Below are 19,597 nucleotides of genomic sequence, written 5' to 3'. Positions count from 1 at the left end.
TAGTGTTGGGTTTCCTTTTTTTTTTTTTTTTTTTTTTTTTTTTTTTTTTTTTACCATGGATGCTTTTTTCTTGCCCTAACCTGCCATTTGATGGGTAGTCAGAAGGAGGCAGCTTAGAGATCTGAGGAGTTAGTCAAGGTATCACAGTGTTCCTTTCCTGTATGCTAGATCTTATTGCAGATGAAAACCTACTCTTAAGAATTGTGACATGCAAAAAGAAGGAAAACAAAACTGAAATAACATGTTTTTCTGCTGGTCCTCAACCAATAAAATCTCAGTTATAAAAGAAAAACACTTTGGAATTTCTTCCTGTTTTCTAGATGAAGTGTAAGTGTTGTGCTACCCTCAAAGCCAAACAGGATTTAGGGAAGATGGCCTCAATTAAACCAGCTATCTAATCACAGACCTTGAAATCCTTTTCCTGTCTGCAGCAGCAGAATCTAGAAGACGAGAAGTTATACAGTTGCCCAGCAGTGATGCCTCTTTGCTGTCTCAGCCTCAAGGCCCGTGGTAACAGTTGCAGTAGGAACACCCCACCTGGAAGTCTTCCTGTCAACATCATTGTATCCTGGGAACTCAAAATTTTCTTCTCTCCACCAAGTTGTGGATGACCAGTAAGTGTTTTTAGACTTACTTGATGGTGGTGATTTACTATAACCTGAAAGTGCAGTGGAAGAGGAAGGAGAAACTGAAAACTTACATGTTTTGGTGGCAAATGGTATTTTAGGGACTTAACGTGTGACATAGATTGTAGATATCCATCTAAGAAAGATCCTGAATCGTCTACACATTGTTAGTAACATCTTAGACAACATCTGTGCTCTAGAAGCATGGAAGTTCCATGCACGGAATGCAGCATGATCAAACATGCCCCACCCCACTGCAATAGTCCATCATAAAGGATGAGGGCACCATCATTCTTGTGCCACAATATACACATGCTTGTTCTCACACAGTACACACATCCATGTGCCCACAATCATAAATTTAAAAACATGTAATTGTCTCCACCTTTGCAGGCACACACACACATAGAAATAAACTTTGAAATTAAATTAGATGTATAATAAATTGGCATAATAAGAAAATAAAAAGAAACAAACAACCTTTTGGTATTGGTACACATATATTTGGTATCCATGTTGTATGCAGAGCTATGAGTATAGTTATGTGCATGTTTTTATAAGTATCTATATGGTATACATAATATGTACAACCACATCTAACCGCATAAATATGTGTCTATAAATATAAAGATAAACTGAAATCCCAACTCCCAGACACCAGCCAAGGAGGCAGCAGAACTTTCTGATTGGCCAGCTTGCTGTGTTAGCTCTTTCCTGCCTTCAACTCTGAGTACCTGTCATGTTTGTTTGAAAGGCATAACTTTTTAATTCACAACAGAGACACTGCAATTGCCTTTTTAGAAAATAAGTAAAATGTAACTTTCAAAAAGCATAAATATCAGAAATAACCTTTGCTATTAGTATCTAGAAATGAATATCAAATCTTCCTTCAGTTCATTTTTCTATACCTGCATATCATTTCAGTAGTTTAATATTAATACTATATTTTTATTTTTTTCTCCCCTGAGTAATGCAGTCTTCATTATATATATATTATATATATATATATATATATATATATATATATATATATATATGTATATATATATGTCATGAGGTATCATACTCCATGATGGTGGCGGCCACTATGGTCTCTATCTAAAACATCTTCTAATTGTCTAGAAGTCGAGTTGTTAATTTCTTCATGTACTAGTTTATATTTCTGTGTAGACTTAGGAAACATTTATTACACTAGGCTTTGAAGACATGGAGGTAACCAGGGTGAGTAGCATGGGAAGGGGTTCATTTGGGTGGGCTGACTTCATGTGCTGGGAAAGTTCTAGTTAAATGGGTGAAAGATCATGTCTGAAGTAATAGGATAAAAAGGCAGAACACAAAGAGAAAGGTATTTCTGACTCTGCACGCTGCTACTCAGCGTAGAACAACACATCAGCTCTTACCCACTGCATGACACATGGCTGTCCCAGATTTCCACTTAGCAAGGTGAATTGATTGACCTTGGGCTTGCTCTGCAATGATATCTACATAGATGATAACTGTCTAAAGGCATTTGTAACAAATACAGCTAAATGTACAAATCCTTACAATGTATTCTGCATCTGATCCATGCTCAAAGGGTGGTCCAAAAGTAAAATTGTTTTGAGTCCATTGTCCTCTGTAATTATGTTGGATACCTGCTGTTTTAGTTAGGGTTTCTATTGCTGTGAAGGGACACCATGACTGCAGCAACAATTAAAAAGGAAAACATTTAATCAGGTTGCTTACAGTTTCAGAGGTTTAGTCCATTATGATCATGGCAGGACATGGAGGCATGCAGGCAGACATGATGCTCGAGAAGGAAAAGAAAGTGGAGAAGAAGCTACATCTTGATCCCACAGGCAACAAAAAGTGCTCTGAGACACTAGGCATGGCATGAGCATAAGAGATCTCAACACTCCTCCACAGTAACATACATCCTCCAACAAGGCTACACTCTCTCCAACAAAGCCATACATCCTAATAATTCCACTACCTATGAGCTTATAGGGGCTTATTACATTCAAATTAAAAAATCTCTAAGATATCCTTAGATAGCATAAGGAAACAGATTATGGTGGTGCTAGTAGACGATGTTTTTGATATGAGAGTACTTTTTTTTTTTTAAAGGAGAGTCTTATCATTTGGTTCTACCGATCTTAAATTCCTTGTTAGGAACTCCACAACAAAACAGAGATTGCCAAGAGAAACACATGAACACTCACCTAGTACAAACTTTCACAGCACAAGTCTTCCTAAGGAAGAAAAGCCCCCAACAAATGCTTAGACCTGAGATTTTGTTCAAGATTGCTTTCATTCAGAATTAATTGTCATTACATAGAATATCCTTTGCTTAAGAAGGAATCCTTAAATGTGCATATTTTCAAATAATATTAAGCAAATATTCTAATTTACAATTTTAAAAGTCAGGTACATTAAATGTACATTAACAACAAAATTTTGGATTTCACTTAATCAGTATCAAATTACTTAAATATAAAAGCATATAGTATTGAAGCCCAGCCACAGTGTACAGGGGAGATGAAAGAAGATGAACACAGCATCATCAGCTGCCATCTATCCCCACCTCACTGTCACTTGCCCTGGGGAGCCTCTAACCCTGAATCCCAGACCCCTGTGAACCAATCCAGGCACCACGCTCATGTGGAGAGTTCCCTCTTGGACCCAACCTAATGAGCTTCCATCTATCCGGGTAAAAGATGGAAAGAGTTATCTCTCACTCACACTGTTTGATATGTATGAGGGTATAAGAGCAGCTGTTACTCCTGTACATGCCTGCATTGTCTTTGAACAGGTCTCATTCCCTGGTCTATGCCACCCCTAGCCAGGCTTCCAAATGTGAAAGACAAGAACAAAGTCTTTGACACCAACATCTCACTTGTGCCTAAAGCCTCAACAGGAAGAGTAAGCACACCAACATCTCCCTTGTGCCTAAAGCCTCTAGAGTCCCAGAACACTCTTTACTTTAAAGATGGGGTACCATCCCAGGCACAAGTCAGAGTGACCCATGGAGCACATGGAGATGGTGAAGGGCATCAATCCTGCTGTGGAGTTCATCTCAAGAGGAATTACTGACCCTGCAGGCAGCTAGAGACCAGGACAAGGCTACCAAAGAAAGGGAGTCTTCCAAACACTCATCTGGTCTCATATAAGGTTTCTGTCCCCAAATTCTACAACGTGTAGGGACAGAGGTGCACACGGCTCCCGAACAGATGGCCCCTTACTCCAGATTTCATTATGGTCCTGATCCTTGGAGTGGGCTACAGCCTTCATGTTCACCTGAGTTCCTTCCGTACCACAAAATGATGCCTTTATGTATTCCCCCATATTTCCCAATACACTTACCCTTCTCACCTTGGGGGCCTTTCCTGATACTCAACTCCTAGAGGGCCCAGTCATTTCACCCATGCAGCATGGCATTGAGCCGTGGACATGCACCATTGCTCAGGGCCAGCACTGTGCCTTTTAGAGCATGTAGTAGACCTGAGAGTTTATTCTAGAGTTGATGGAAAGTGGAATGATATGAAACGTGTGTCAAAATGAAAGCAATAGGAGTCAAGCAGATGAATGGCAAATAGTGAGGGCTTTTGGATCATGTCCTCTCTGTGTGCCTTCATCAGTCTTCAGATATGAGGCTGCACGTTTCCTCCATGGAGAGACATGTGGTGCCTCTGATCTGCTTAAGGAAATTGTCAGGAAGTCCTTTCTAGATTTTATGAGCAGTTTCAGGGGAAGATCTGTGTCCTTCCTCACGTTCATACATCAACTCAAATAACTTCCTATGTCAAGCCCCATGTTTTGATATAGCTTATTCTGAAAATCATCAAGTATGAAATAAAGCTAAAGTTCTGGGTATAATTAATGATTATGCTCATATTTGATCCTGAAGTGCATTAAAGAAGAACCTCAGTATATCATGTACTGTGCATGTCATTTTGCATCAATTTTTCAGAAATTCACATTTTAAAAGTATCTAGAGATTAAAATATACATGGTAATTCATCTAACTGGAATGTTTTTCACTAAGTTTTGAGACCTTAGTATTCTAAAATGTTTAGTAAACATGAAGGCTATTTAACTTCTGAAGTGCCTTGGAAATTTTGACTTTTGTAAGAATGTTGTATTTGGATAACTATGTGATGATTGCTATAACTGGTTAAATGCTAAAACCTGAACTGTCAAGAGGGGCCTGCAGAGCATTAGTGACCAATAGTCTTAGTCCAGAGAAGTGCACGGGGCACATAGGACAGACTCTCAAAGGCACAATGCCAAGAGGGAACATGGCATTTCAATGACTCAGTCTGAAACCTTCCCTGGTGCTTTTTCACTGGTTATTTCCAGTGAACTCACTCACCTGCATGGCAGAGTAACTTCACTTTTGCCTTTTCCCATGAATTACTCTGGACTAGCAGTTTCTTCAAGCTAGACACACAGCAACCCTCCTCCCATCAAGAATTCTGACCCCTAGGGTGAAAAGTTATTAAGTGTATCATTCATTTGAAACAAAATTATGCACAAATATTTCCTAATGCATATTAATATTAAAATATTCTTTAAGTTTCAAACCACAAGAAAATCCTCTAAGGCAGAAAGCCACAAGTTGATCATGAAAAGGACCAGGGAAGGGCCAATGAGATGACTAGTTGGGTGGAAGGAAAGAGCTTACTCCTCCTAATTTATTCATTGACTTCCATGTGAACAGAATGTCAAAATGTCATGGTGTGTATTGTATGTTCATTCTCTCTCTATCATATATATGTATATATGTATTTTATCCTCTCTAAATAAGTAAATGGATTTATGTTATCATTTTAAATCCCCACCAATAAATTTCCATATACTCATCATATGAAATAATTTTTAAAATAATGAAAAAAATCGATGCAGCTCGCAACTGTTTATATTCCAGTTCCAGAGGATTCTACACCCTTATACAGGCTTACATGAAGGCAAAACACCAATGTACATAAAATAATGAATGAACAATTAACATTTGTAGGAGCCAGTGTGATCAGGAGCCCCAAAAGCATCCCACAGAACTAACTAACCTAGGCTCATACTGACTCAGAGCCTGAACCACCAACCAGGGATCACGCATGGACCTGACTCAGGCCCTCTGCATATATTTTAGAGTTGTATAACTTGGTCTTCTTGTGAGACTCCTAACATTGGAAGCAGAGCTTGCCTCTAATGCCTGCTTTTGGGACCCATTCCTCCTACTGAATTGCTACATCTAGCCTTAATAGAAGAAGTCATGCCTAGTTTCACCACAACTTTATATAACATAGCAGGCAGATATCCAAAGGAGGCCTGCCTATTTCTGAAGAGAAAAACGAGAAGGAGGAATGGATGGGGATCAGGAAGAGTGGAGGTGGGTGGATGGTTGAGAGGAGAGGATGGAGGTGAAATTTTGGTTAGGATGTAAAAATAAAAATAAATAAATAAAAACATTCATTCCAAAAGAAGGCAGAATATCGATGGTTATCATATTTATATTTGAGATACTAAAAGAATGTCCCTCAGGAGACATTGCCACTTATTCTAACTTTATAATATGTTTGCAGTTATACAGGAATAGTTAAATCATGCTAGGCATAATTTTGAGCTGGTCTAATACATAATGTGTTTGCTTTGTACTTGGTATAATTTTATCATATTTGGGCATTATTATGACCTGGTTATTGTTTTACATTTAGAAATAAATCGTGATATAAAAAGATATAATTATGTGTCAAGTTGACATGGGGTGAAGTTGTCATAGCTACTTTTAGTTGTCAAATTCATTACATCTGGACTTAACTAAAACCCAAAAATGGAGGGGCATACCAGTGAATTATTTTTGCTTAATTTGAAGAGAGAAGATCCACATGGAATCCACCTCTTTGCAGTAGGAAGACATTCCTTTAATCTGGATGTTGATGAGGAAAGAACCACCTTTAAATCGAATGTTTTGAGCCCCTAAACCCTACCTGTAATCAGCCAGTCCTTGTGCTGGAAGCCCATGTACAGAAATGGAGGAAGGGAGTTTTTGCTCTTTAGCTGTTTGCTCTCACCTTGCTAGCAATTCCATACCTTCACTGGCATTGGAGCCAACTTCTTTGGGATTCCAGACTATACTACTAATGGGTTAGGATATCAAGTGTAGTGGACTGAGCAACTACTGGATTCTTGGACTTTGCCATCATAGGCAGCCAGTGATAAATTAGCTGGACCAAAGCCTCTAAGTCATTCTAAAAAAAAATAGCCTTCTGTATATATAGAAATGCATTCTATAAGTTGTTACCCCACAGAATCTTGACCAATACACCAGACATGTATAGAACTTTTAGAGTAGTTTGAGCCTTACAACAGCCTTATCTCAGTTATAAATTGCACAGAATCACTCTGGACCAGAGACATGTGGTCCCTGAATAAGCCTCCATCCACTCCACCTAGTCATAATTTCCTCCCAACATTGCTTATATGGACCATCAAGAGGGATTCCTCATCCTACCTCCACCCCCAGGAGGGTCTTCTCAATTCTGCATTTCATTAGACAGGCTTAATAGGTGTTGACAACCTAGAAGAGATCTAGGAAATCTGTTCCATTCTGACAGTCAGTGAGACTGGGGCAGGATCCTGAACCTATGAGAGCCCTGAATGGATGTGTGGCAGCCTAAGACAATTAGCATGCCTGTCCCTACAGTTTTCAAGAAACTTCAGTCTTTGGTGGGGAGTGATCCAATTCGCCTAATACAGTACACATGGCTGGGAGGACAAGGGTCAGTGCAGGGACTGGAGAGAAGGCTCATCAATTAATAGCGTTTATTTCTGTCTCAGAAGACCCACGGGACAGCTAACAAACCTCTTTAAATTAAATTCTTGGTGGAATCTGCCCTCACCTGGCCTCTGTGGGAATTGCATGTACGCGGTGGCAAAAACCCCCATAGGTATAAAGAAAAGCATCACAAAAAGAAGTCCCAACATGTTATGCAGGAAATGATATCTGCTGTTCAGTTATCACTCATGTTATATTTCAAGAAAACCAGAAGCAGAATGATTTTCACTTCTTGATTTTGTTTATACAATTTTAATGAATGTTCTCATTTCCAGAGAAGCCTGGAGCAAAATATTTTTGTTTCCCTTTAATTTGGTCTACATGATGATTTCTTGAACATGTGTGTACAGTGTACCACAGTTTACTGTTAGCTAAATATATGACCTCAAATATACAATATATCTAGTTTTTCTATTATGTAGTGGGTATACATGGAGTAGGCTATGCCATCCACATCCAGGTGCAATCCCCCTGTGTAGTCCTGAGACCCATGAATGGAAAATCCTTGTGCAGCCCAAGCTTCCTGGAACTTACTGAGATACATCCAAGCCTGTGTGTTCTTGGTTTACAGGAGTGTGAAACCTCATCTGACTAAAGAAGAGTCTTAGAGTGAACAGTTTGAAATTTATTTTATTCATAAAATACATTCATTTTACTCAACGGGGGCTTTCAAAACAGCATCATTATATACAGTGTTTAGCCTTAGCAAACTATTAAAACAATGACAAGATAAAAGTAATAACAAAAATTAACACAACCTTAAATGAAAATGAAGAAAACCAAAAACCAAAGCATAAATATCCCAAGATATAAAACAAAAAAAATTGAGGAAATTGCAACTTTCTTTGGAATTTCATTATGGAAGAGCAAAAGCGGTGAGGAACTGGCTTATTCTCTGTAGAGAATTATCTTCAGCAACACTTGCCCATGACATGGCGTCAGCATCAGCACTGCATTAGAGAGGATCTAATGCTTTTGGTGTGGTCTGTCTGGATGGCAATGTGACATTAACACAGTCTTTCTTGTCAGATTTCCCATCACATATGGACTCAGGGTTTTTAGTAATTTACTTTGTGTTCTCTGTATCTTAAACTTATTTCTGACACACACTTTTCCCTGGGGATAGTGAGCCAACAGATGTGGATCAGATTGTGGCTGGATCCCCTGATGGTAGGTTGATATTTGCATCACTAGTGAGTTCAAAGCTGAAAAGAGGTGGCATTTTCTGAGGAGGCCTTGAACCTAGAGTGTAGAATGTCATGCCTTCAAGGTGTCCTGGCTGCTTCTAGCCTTCTCAGTCTTCTTAACAGGTGCTGTTATGGAAAATCATTAGAAAAATATGATTCAGAAACAGTTTTGCTGTGCCACTGGCAAGAAAATCAGGGCCTATTCATCCCTAGTAAACAAAAGTTAAGGAAGGAAACAAACCCCATGAACACCCTGCTGTTGAAGATGGAGCTCAATGGTGGATTACTTGCCTGGGACATAGTGTTTCTGCTTCAGCAGCTCCATGTGCAGAAGGCTATCATCCTGGAATGTAGTCTGCTCCGTTCCTGCTGGAGGTTTTCAAACCTAAGGGAAGAAGGCAGCAAGAGCAGAAGCCCATGGGGGCGGGGGGACCTGCCATGTCAGCTTTTGAGCCCCAACTCGATCTACTAAGCTAGACAATCAAGCAGTACCTTTCAGCTGAGTTAATTCCCTGCTTCCCCAAGGGAAAAGTGTCAGAGAGGTCTTGGGCAAGATTTTCTTCTCAAATTTTAAAAACTGCTAGAAGTTGAACTGGAAAATACACACTGTGCTGGATTAGAAAAAACAGGATATTTCTCCAACAGTCCAAAGACATCATTTTGGAGAAATATCAGTATGACAAGGTCTGAGGCACAGGTCAGGAGAGATGCAGCTGGCCTTGATTAGATACCAGGTGAATGTGAACTTCCTGGAAAACTCTATGCCTGCCCTCTAGTGGAGCCTATAGAGCAATGCAGAATAGGCTCTGATTATTCCTAAAGCTCAGACCCCTGCATGGGATTAACTTGTCAACCCCTACTCTGTTTAGGACCAGAGTAAATCTTCTCATGAGAAACTGATAAACACTACAGAGAGCCAGCAATCAGCAGTAGGCTGCTGTGTGCTATCTGCCAAAGGGTAGAAACTTATCTCTGAAGTGATGTTCCTGATGAAAAATGAAGTTGCAAGAGGATGCACTTCCCTTCATGATTGATGATCCCCTCTAGGTTTCTGGCTACCATGGAAATATTTGTGAAGAGATCTAACTTAAGAGATGAGATACTCAGAGCATACTAGAGGTCTCCAAATGGAAGAAGGGGACACAATCCTCATAAGACCAAGGAGAAAGCATATTGTTTCCTGGACATAAGTTCCTGTTGACTGAGTCAGCAATGACACTCTGAGGTGTTCTTTCCCTGGCTGTGGCTGGAAGCTTTGCCAATCGAACAGAAACTCAAAGAGGACAGAGATCCAGGTACAGTGGACCCACTTGGATCCACCTGCTTCTGGAAGCCTAGGCTCCTACCTCATCTGGTACACAGTGAAGTGATGCTGCAGCTTTCCTGCCAGGTCCCTTTGCCAGGTGAGCAGCTCCTTCTGCTTCAGCAGGGACTGAAGATTTTCCTCAAGTCTTTGATGTTCCTGCTCATTAGAAGATTGTGTTTTTAGGAGAGGGTTTCCTGCACCCATGAACATACAGATGCATGAAGACACACACACACACACACACACACACACACACACACACACACACACACACACACACACACACACGAGAACACATATATGTACATGGATGCATACATACAAGCACACTACATTGCATCCATTTTTAGTTTCCTAGATAACACTGATGTAATAGGAGATCACCTGGGATACTATGGAGAAGAAAGTGACCTTTCATTAACCCACAGACTCTCTACTCATATTCCAGCCCAGAGGCAGGAAAACACAGGAAACTCTGAGCTCAGGGATGTGGAGAAGATTATGTACTTTTACTCTGTTTTGATAATTTTTATTTTATTTTTAATTTATATGTGTAGGTGTTTTGCCTGCCTGTGTGTCAGATTAGCACATGGGAGAAAAACTCAGTGGACAGATAAGTCAATGTAGTGCTTGCCTTATAAACCTGTACACTGACAGGTGAACCCCTGGGTTCCTTGACCAGTAATCTAAGCTCTCCTGGCAAGTTCCCAAGTCTGTACATTGAAGGCTTAGTTCCCGAGCAAAGGACCACTGGATGGCAGTGGACCAGCCCCTTGCTCTCACTCAATGCTTCTCAGTGTCTCCAAGGGCGGCAGCTTCCTCCTAAAAAAGCTCTCTAAACCACAGCTTGCCTCAATTTAGGCCCAAAGGAATGAGCTCAGAAAACAAAACAAAACAAAAATCTCTAAAGTCAGGAGTCTATATTAACCTTTCCTCCAAGTAATATGATTATGTCAGGAATTTCTTTGAGTAACAGAAGGTTGAGTAACTCACATCCAAATGATTGCATGTATTATTCCATGCTTCACAATATTCCATGGACCACATTTTATGTTTTCCCTAATCAAGGATGGGCATCTGAATAGTTTCTAGCTGGAGGTGTTCTGATGAGTCCTGCTGTAACCCTGAGGACACCTACTTTACATTCTGGAATCAATGGACCACTGGAGTCTGCATTCAACATTCTGAATAATTATATATAGCTTCTCACAGGGCTGCACCATCTTACACTACTAGCAATGTCTGAGAGTTCTCATTTCTCTCAACCCTCCATCAGGCCAATTTTAACTCAGTATGAAGAAGTTTGGAATAAAAGCAGGTTCTGAGTGCTGCAGACGCAACATGGAGTGGGTGCTTTAGAGTATGAGGAGCGTAAGGGGTGCACTGAGACAGCCTCTCCTCACACCTCAGCATAGCTGTGAGACTTCTGCTGGGGTGAGATGCAGCCAAAAGCACCTCTGCAGTGCAGAATTCCTCAGAGAATAAAATCCAGGCCAAGCTCCATGGACAAGATTAGCTGAACCAAGGTTAGGCAAAGGTGAAAGGAAAATGTCAGCAGGCGATGAGGAGAAGAACAAAACAGGATGCAGGGAAGTCATCAGTGGTCAGCCACCATTCACCCAGAGCAGAGAAGGACACGAACCCTCAGGCACCTTTCCTGCCTCTCAGTAACCTCTTTCTCACCTTCATGGACCCCATTACTTTGTTTTCTCCAGAGGATTTCTTTGCAGATAAATAATTCTGCCTCTACAAATACCTGAAAAAATTTTTAGCTTGCATCAATTTTGTGGCCTTTTGTTGTTGTTAACTGTGTGGACATGCAGCATGATGGGCAGCTCCATCTGTTCTTTGACTGATGAAAAGTGGTACTAACCAGGTTAGGCACAGTACTTTCTCATTGAAGTCTCTCTCCATCATTGTTAAAGATGTTCCATTGTTCCATGAGTGAGTGAACATACACATAGAGGCTCAAACACATATTCTCATACCCCATAGAAACACATAAGACAACACATAGGCACACACACACACACACACACACACACACACACACACACACACACACACACACACATACACACGCAAACACCTTTCTTGAACCCAGAAGGGCAAGGGAGAATACTGGAATCTTGCAACACCTTTTGTACTACAGGGAGAGGTAGTGTGTCCTCCCTGTTGTCTACAAGCCTCTTAGACTCAGCCAGGCTTTTCTGCCCTGACCTGAACTTGTTTCCCCTCCTAGAGAAGTTTTTATTGCCAGACTCACTGATTGTACAAATAAATAACAACCTCTGCACAACTGAGTTTGACCACACAAGACCAAGTGCCCATGGAAGATGGCTGGACAAAAAGCCTCCCGATAGATCCAAGATGACCCATCGTAGACTCCTCCCTAAACCTACCCAGACTCCTCCACTGAAGGCAGTGATAGACCAGAGAATGGAAGTCACCCATTGTCATTACCCAACAACTTTTGACCAGATTATATTGCATGTTATATTAAAACAGCTCAGGTCAGACAGTAGGAGGCTACCTATGTCACCCACAGCACTTTCCTGAACTACAGCACTCTATAAAACTATGAGAAGGAATCTTTCCTAAGAACACAGCCATATACATGTTAGAGTGAGCATCAAAATGTCAGGTTCCATGTGTGAAGCTAGTAAGACAAACCAGACATTTCCTGGGAAGTTACTTCTATGCCGTGAAAGAAGAGAAGTCTACTTATTAATTTTAAAATAGATCCATTGTTTGGATTTTGTAGGGGACGTTCCTCCTTCCATACTGTTTCTGCCTCTGATCTCATATGACCTATGCAAAGCAAGTGAGACCCAGACCCTTGACCTCACTCACTCAGATCTCTGTGCTACTCCCTAAGTGGCTCACATCATAGCACTGCTCTTTCCATACTAGCATATCAGTGAGTGACATGTGATTTACCCGTCTCCCTCAGTAGACTGCAGCTTCTAGCAGAGCAGTAGGGTTTCCTTGGCAGTCATGCAATGCCTTCCAAGAGGCTAACTCCCCAGAAAGACTTGTGAATGATCACAGAAATGAACAATTAGATGGGATGGGTCAGGTGGATAAGTGAGTAGATGGTTCCATGGGTGTGTGTATATGTATGTGTATGGTTAGACAGGTGGGCAACTTGGCCCTGCTGCTTCAACCTACCTGCTGCTGCTTTGTCCAGAGGTCATAGGTCTTCCCATAGGCCTCCACACTGAGCCTCCTCGCCTCGTCACAGGATTCTTATAGTAAAATATGCTCCCCCTGCAGCTTTCTGTTGTCCTTTTTCAACATGCTCACTTTTTCCTTTAGCTGAGTCCTTTCCCTCAGAGCTGACTGTAGAGGGTGCTGAAATATCACCAAAGATGATGAGTTCCATCTGCTTCTGCACTCCTGGCTCTAATACCATCCTTCCTGCCAGGCCCCACATCCCCATCCCCATGACCCTGGGCAGGAACCCACATTAGCCATGCCAGCATCACTCAGGTGCAGGCCAAAGCCAGAGAATAGCCAAATTCCAGATAGATTCAAACTGCTTCTGAATACCCTGACAGCAAAAGGGATCCATGTACCTATGAAAACTGGATCCTCCACCTCCCCCCCCCACACACTCTGGTGTTTAACTGTTCACAGTATTGGGGAAACATGAGCAGGTAGAGTCAAACCATGCTCTAAGGCGGACAGAGGACCCAATGGGAATACATTCCATCCACGCTTCCCATAGAAACCAACTCTGTAAGCTCCTGCCAGAGCCACAGAAAACATTCATGGTGAAAACCATGTTTTCTCTCTAGAAGCTCCAGACTTTGACAGGAAAATGTTGGGAGGGGCTCTAAGACTTTTCACTCTTAGGAGAACTCAGTTTAGGAGGCACAAGTCCATGAGCTATGAGGCAGGCTGCTTGCTAAGAGGTCAGACTAGAACCACAGCCCAACTTTGTTCAAAGGTGAAGAAGGGGAGAAGCTGCTGTGGAATGTCTTTCTGTATGCTATGAATATGTCTTTCTCCCATTGGTTAATAAATAAGCTGCTTTGGCCTATGGCAAGGCAGGATGGAACCAGGCAGAAAAATCCAGGAGAGACAGAGAAGGAAGTCAGAGGTGGAGGAGATACCAGCTGCCATCCAAGGAGAAACATGCCAGCAGCCTGGCCATGCAGCAGCCATGTGGCAAACACAGATTAACAGAAAGGGGTTAATTTAAGATGATAGAGCTAACTAGCAAGAAACTTAAGCCATTGGCCATACAGTTTGTAAGTACTATAAGCCTCTGTGTGTTTATTTGGGACTATTTGACTTCAGGAGGTAAGTAGGACAGATTCCTCCTGACAGCTGGGTCAGGCAGGACTGGAGAAACTTCAGACTAACAGAAGCAGTCCCTACCAATTTTTGGAGTCCCATCTAAGTTAGACACTCACCGGTAGGATTTGGCCTGCTCACTCAGCTCCTTGCACTTGAAAGAGGCCTCACAGATCTCCTTGGGGAATTTCTTCACATCTGACATCTCCTTCTCATGCTGTGTTTTCAGCATCTCAAGCTCAGATATCAGCCTGTGGTAGGGCATGGCCCCAGGAGCAAAGAACCCCATGAACACGGGTGTCAGGGACCACATGAATTAAGGTTCTGGTTTATACTACCCTATCCCACTGGATTTCACACCCTGAATTCTATGTACTGGACCTCCTGATGTGTATTAGACTTCCCTCACTGTCCCAGGGCCAGGAAAGGCTGGATGTCAATAGGAAAGGAGACAGGACTACATGAGCTCCCTTAGTAGGCCTGGAGGGACTAGCCGGCTAAGAGGGTCTGAGGAGTCTGTGCCACAGATCGGGGTCTATCTGAAATCTGCAATGACATTTCCACTGTCTTGAGAACAGAGATTCTTTCTCCTTACAAGGATATCCAGAACTCATAATCAGTAGTGCCATGAAGGAGGCACTACATGAGGATGACTTTATAAACTCCCAAGGGGATTCCAATGAGGCACCAGGGTGAGCACAAATCTGAGAGCAGTGATGCTCAATGTGGGGCTCCCTGGCCTCAGCACAAACATCACCAGAAATCTTTGAAACATGTGAATATTCAGGCCTACTATCCCTCTGACTCGCAGGATCTGGAAGGACACACACACACACACACACACACACACACACACACACACACACACACACTGTAAGTAAGCCTCTCAGAGACAGTACCGAACACACTCAGACACAATCCTCAGCACAAAGAGATTTATTACCCCACAGGGCAAGCATGTCATTGGGAGCATGTCTCTTGATCAGGCAAAGGCAGACAAAAAGCAGCAGGCTTTTTTCAGCAGTGGATTTTTAAGTCGAAAAGGTTAATCTGTGCTAGGGTGAGTTGTTGAGATCTGATTGGATCAGTTAGCCAGTGTAACCAAGTAATGAATTTTGATTATTAGACTTTGGTGTTTAGTTTCAAGAATGAGTCAGTGTCCACTAAAGGGAATGGACTTTGGGGACTAAATTTAGGAATGTAATCTAATGGTTTATCAAGGGAGAGGGAAGTGAAAAGGGAAAAACCTGCCACTGCCATGTTTGGGCCCCTTAGAGAGCACTTCACACACATAAACCCCCACACAGTTAGGATGTCAGAGAAATGCAGGTAAGTGGCATTGTCTCATAGTATAAGGAATAAGCTGAGAGGAGAGGAGATGAATTCCAGGCCTTCTGGTGACACACGGATGGACTGAGTAGGCCCACCAGGTCATTCAAGCTGCTGCCATAGCAAAAAGCAAAAATAAATATCAATTCAGAGCACTGAGCATCTCCTAAAAGCCAATGCCTGTCAGGGCCTCTTGAAATGCATGTTGTGATCTTACACCCTGCTGCCCCTCTCTGTAGATTATGATTCAGGCCACAAGCTCTGGTTTTCATTGGGAGGATTCAGAACAGACTATGTCCTATCTCAATCATACAGGCTTCAGTTCTGCCTCTCAGATGCACTCAGGACACAGTAGGTTCAAGACAGTCACCAGAGAAAAGGGCATGTTGAGTACCTGTTGTTCAACTCATCGTTGTTATAAAGGGCCAGGAGTTCCAGCAGTTCATTCCTCTCATTGGTCATCATCTGTAGCTGAAAGGTCAGTTTATCCACCTGGTTCAGCTGTTGCTCCTGCTCAGTGAGGAAGAAGGGTGTGGATGATGCCTTCCTAGTAGTCCCTGTAGGTACATAAACACAAGTGAATTTGTCCAGATGAATGGCATAGGGCCAAGAGAGATCATGTGGAGTCCCAAGAGGAGTCCTGAGGAAGAGGAAATGCATGCCACCCAGTGAAGCCCTCAAAAATCCGAGCAGATATCCTTAAACTGGGGACCATAAGCCATGTGTTTATCTCCAATCTCTAGGGATAGATATATGCCTCAGGCCCTACTTCAGCCCCACTGTCCCTGAAAGGCATAAGCAAGGCCAGTCATGTTGGTTTGGAATTCTCACCAGATACCTAATGTGATGCAAGAAAGTTCTGGACTGCCTGGTGCTTCGCATCTCTCAGCCCTGATAATCCGTGTGCAGGACTAAAAGCAACTGAATGTCTCAGACCTGGGTACATGGATGGAAAGTTTCCCTTCCTGGTATTTATATCAGATATCCATGAAATCTACAGAAATACACTGAGAATAAAGTGCAGCAACATCCTACCCTGATACCTCTGGGCCTCTTTTAGCATTCTTTGCCAATCATAATGAACTGGAAAAGGTCCCAGCACAGCAGCTGCATCCCTGACATTTCTTGGCTCTCTGCACTCAGAAATCCTCCACTTTGGATCTGCTCTTTAGCAACCCAGGTAAGCTGCATAGGGCCATTGCTTCAGATGTTCACAGCTACTGCACCCCATTAAGAGAAGGACCAATTGTGGCATCAATTCCTGCTTAGAAAACCAGTGCTTTCTATGCGAATCAGTGTGCTCAGTTTTGCCGACATGTCAATTGGTGAACCCTGTGAGCTCTTAATAAAAGCCTCAAGGGCAGTTGGCATTGCCACAACACTGGTGATTTCACAGAAGATGCCAATGACTCTCCAGGATACAATAGAATTTCCAGAGAAGGGACTGTTAGGGTCACTGCTAATGTCATCACCTATCTGATAACAAACTCTTCCCCAATTCACCAAAAGCCAAGCTCCTCTTTCCAGCAGCCTTCCCTGAGACAGAGCAGGGCCTTCAGCACCTCGTCATTTCAATCCAGAGATCTCAATGATACATTAGAATCTAGTTCATTCTAATTCAATAGTTCATCATGTATGGAGGGCAAGACTCAATTTCCAAACACTGCCCAGGAATGGCTCTTCTCATCCTGAAGAATGCTAACTAATAAGATGAGAAATAAAGGATACTAAGAAATTAGCTCAGGATAATGAGGAAGGAATATCAGTTCCTCAAGGTGAACAAGCACATTTAGAGAAGATCCACGGGGCTGTTACAATGTATGGGGGTGGTGAAGGATTATGTGGGTCCTCTCAGAACAATGATAAGTCATATAGGTAATGATGAAACTTTTGCCAAAAGCTTCAGCAGAATACATTCTAACCATCATGATGTTAGCAAAGGAGTTATCAATTATTGAAAGGCATGACTGAAAATACCTAAGAACTGGGCATCCACAGGTGAGCCCTCTGACACCAAGAACAAATACATGAAGAGTGATGTCCCAGTTTGCACTCAAGGTAGAGGGAAGATGACTGGCGAGTGAGAGGAAAGGAACTCAGAAACCTTAGGGGTCACTGACATGCAGCAATTCTTGGTGGCTCCTGCCCTGCTAGTCGGTTTTTATTTAAACTGTGAGAACCTCTAGCTCTGGCCAGGGGACTTTACTCTCCTTGTTATTAGTGACACACACCAAAAGAAATCCAGTATGGGTGAAGTGCAGGGCTGGTACTGAAACCTCTTTAGTCCCTCTGTGATTCCTTCCCACTCAGAGTAAAAGCAGAGGGCCCTCAACAGAACAGCTGCAGCCTTGACCATCCCTGGCTCTCTGCCAAACTAACCTTGAAAAATCCACAACTTTGTTCTGCTCTTGAAGAACTCAGAGGACTAGGATAGGCCCATGGCTTCTCAGAAACTCTCACCCCCTTAGCCCCACTCCTAGAAGGATCAGCTGAAGCCTTCCTCCTTCAGGAAGCTCCCCATCCCTTTCCCAGGACTCACTGCACTTTCCTCAGAACCATTTATTTCTTGATGTGTGACATGGAGACTGAAGGGCATCTTCCTTCTGCCTCCCTTTGGTCTCCCTGTGCTCGCCATCCTGTCTCCCAAGAATCCTGTTCAGTCTAGTCAGCATGTCTGTAGGTGAAACACGAGACACTGCACAAATGCCCCAATGACAGTTGGTGTTGCCACAACACTGGTGACATCACATGGAATGCCAGGGCTCTCCAGGATATAGTAGAATGTCCATGTACTGATGTCACATGGTATAGCTGTTACATCCCTGTCTCATACCTCACCCAAAAGTGACTTGAAACCAAGGTGCCATTTTCAGGAGCCTCTGGGGTCACAATGGAAGCCATTAGTTATAATCCTCCTTTCAAAGCCAGAAATCTAGGCCTCTGCTTCATTAGAAATTTTATCTAAGTGAAGTTGAAAACTCACTTTGCATGTACTGTCCAGGGTTGGATTTTCCCTCCTTAAGATTCATAATCAATAATTTGAGAAAGAAAGGATGCTTAGAAATTAGGTCAGGACAATGAGGAGTAGTTAATTTCAGAAAGAAAGGATGCTTAGAAATTAGGTCAGGACAATGAGGAGTAGTAGGGATGAGACCTCTGAAGTGAACAATCACCCAGGGAAGATCCTCAGTCTTGTAGAGATTGGTGGGCTCAAAGAAAAGTCACATTGTTAGTTATGAAGATTTCACCAGAGTGTCAGTAGAGCTAACTCAAGCTATGAGTTTATGAGTGAAGATGTGACTAGCTCTGGACAGGTCTGGTTGTAGCCACTAAGACCAGGTGAGCTCTCAGAAATTGAAAGCAAGCAATTCATGGAAAGAGTAGGATGACCCAATCCTTGAAATCATTGACTGAGGAAAATGTAGTGGTGAGTCAGAGTTCGGTGTTGGCTATGGAGAGGCATCATGAGTGAGACAACACACACACACACACACACACACACACACACACACACACACACACACACACACAAACCAGGCATACAATCATGGAGTAGAACATGATGTAGATCACTGCTGTGGTGCTTCAACCAGTAAACAAAGCCAAACGCCTAGTTTTGGCGCCACCTGTTCCAATCCACATGCTCTTGAAGAGGTGGCACTGCTAGCTTTGGGTACAAGATCCATTAGGAGGACATGAGAAGGGCAGGCAAGGGGAGAGAATCAAGAGTTGTTGCATCATACAGCTTTGTTATAGCCAAACCTCACATTTCTTATCATGACATCGCTATAAAGAGAAGCCAGGTCATGGTCAGCATGGAGTGCATGTTCTCCAACCAAATCTCTGGATTTTGTCCACCAAAGCGTTATCCTTGCAGCCTAGGACTTATGAAACTTTTGGGTGATCTGTGTCATTTCAGATTTTGAAGCTTTAAGCAAATAAATGTGATTGTCAATTTTATTTCTAAATAGTCTTGTGAAGACCAAAAAGTTGAGTACATCCTGGAATTTGGGAGCAAGGCATGTCCTCTAAA

At 42.4% G+C, this 19,597-nt stretch overlaps 1 protein-coding gene across 2 annotated transcripts in view; it reads left to right on the top strand.

Annotated features, from left to right (window-relative positions):
* The first annotated feature begins 431 nt into the window (after positions 1-431).
* LOC128119608 (disks large homolog 5-like) overlaps positions 432-19,597 on the top strand; it is a 106,144-nt gene continuing 86,978 nt past the window's right edge. For both annotated transcript variants that reach the window (XM_052752969.1, XM_052752968.1), the window contains exon 1: positions 432-614. The gene's annotated coding sequence lies outside the window, so the exon portion shown is untranslated. The remainder of the gene's footprint in view (positions 615-19,597) is intronic.

The sequence above is a fragment of the Peromyscus californicus genome, unplaced genomic scaffold (genome assembly GCF_007827085.1).
Source record: "Peromyscus californicus insignis strain IS unplaced genomic scaffold, ASM782708v3 Scaffold_24__1_contigs__length_46423439, whole genome shotgun sequence".
NCBI lineage: Eukaryota > Metazoa > Chordata > Mammalia > Rodentia > Cricetidae > Peromyscus > Peromyscus californicus.
This window is presented reverse-complemented; position numbering and strand designations above follow the sequence as displayed.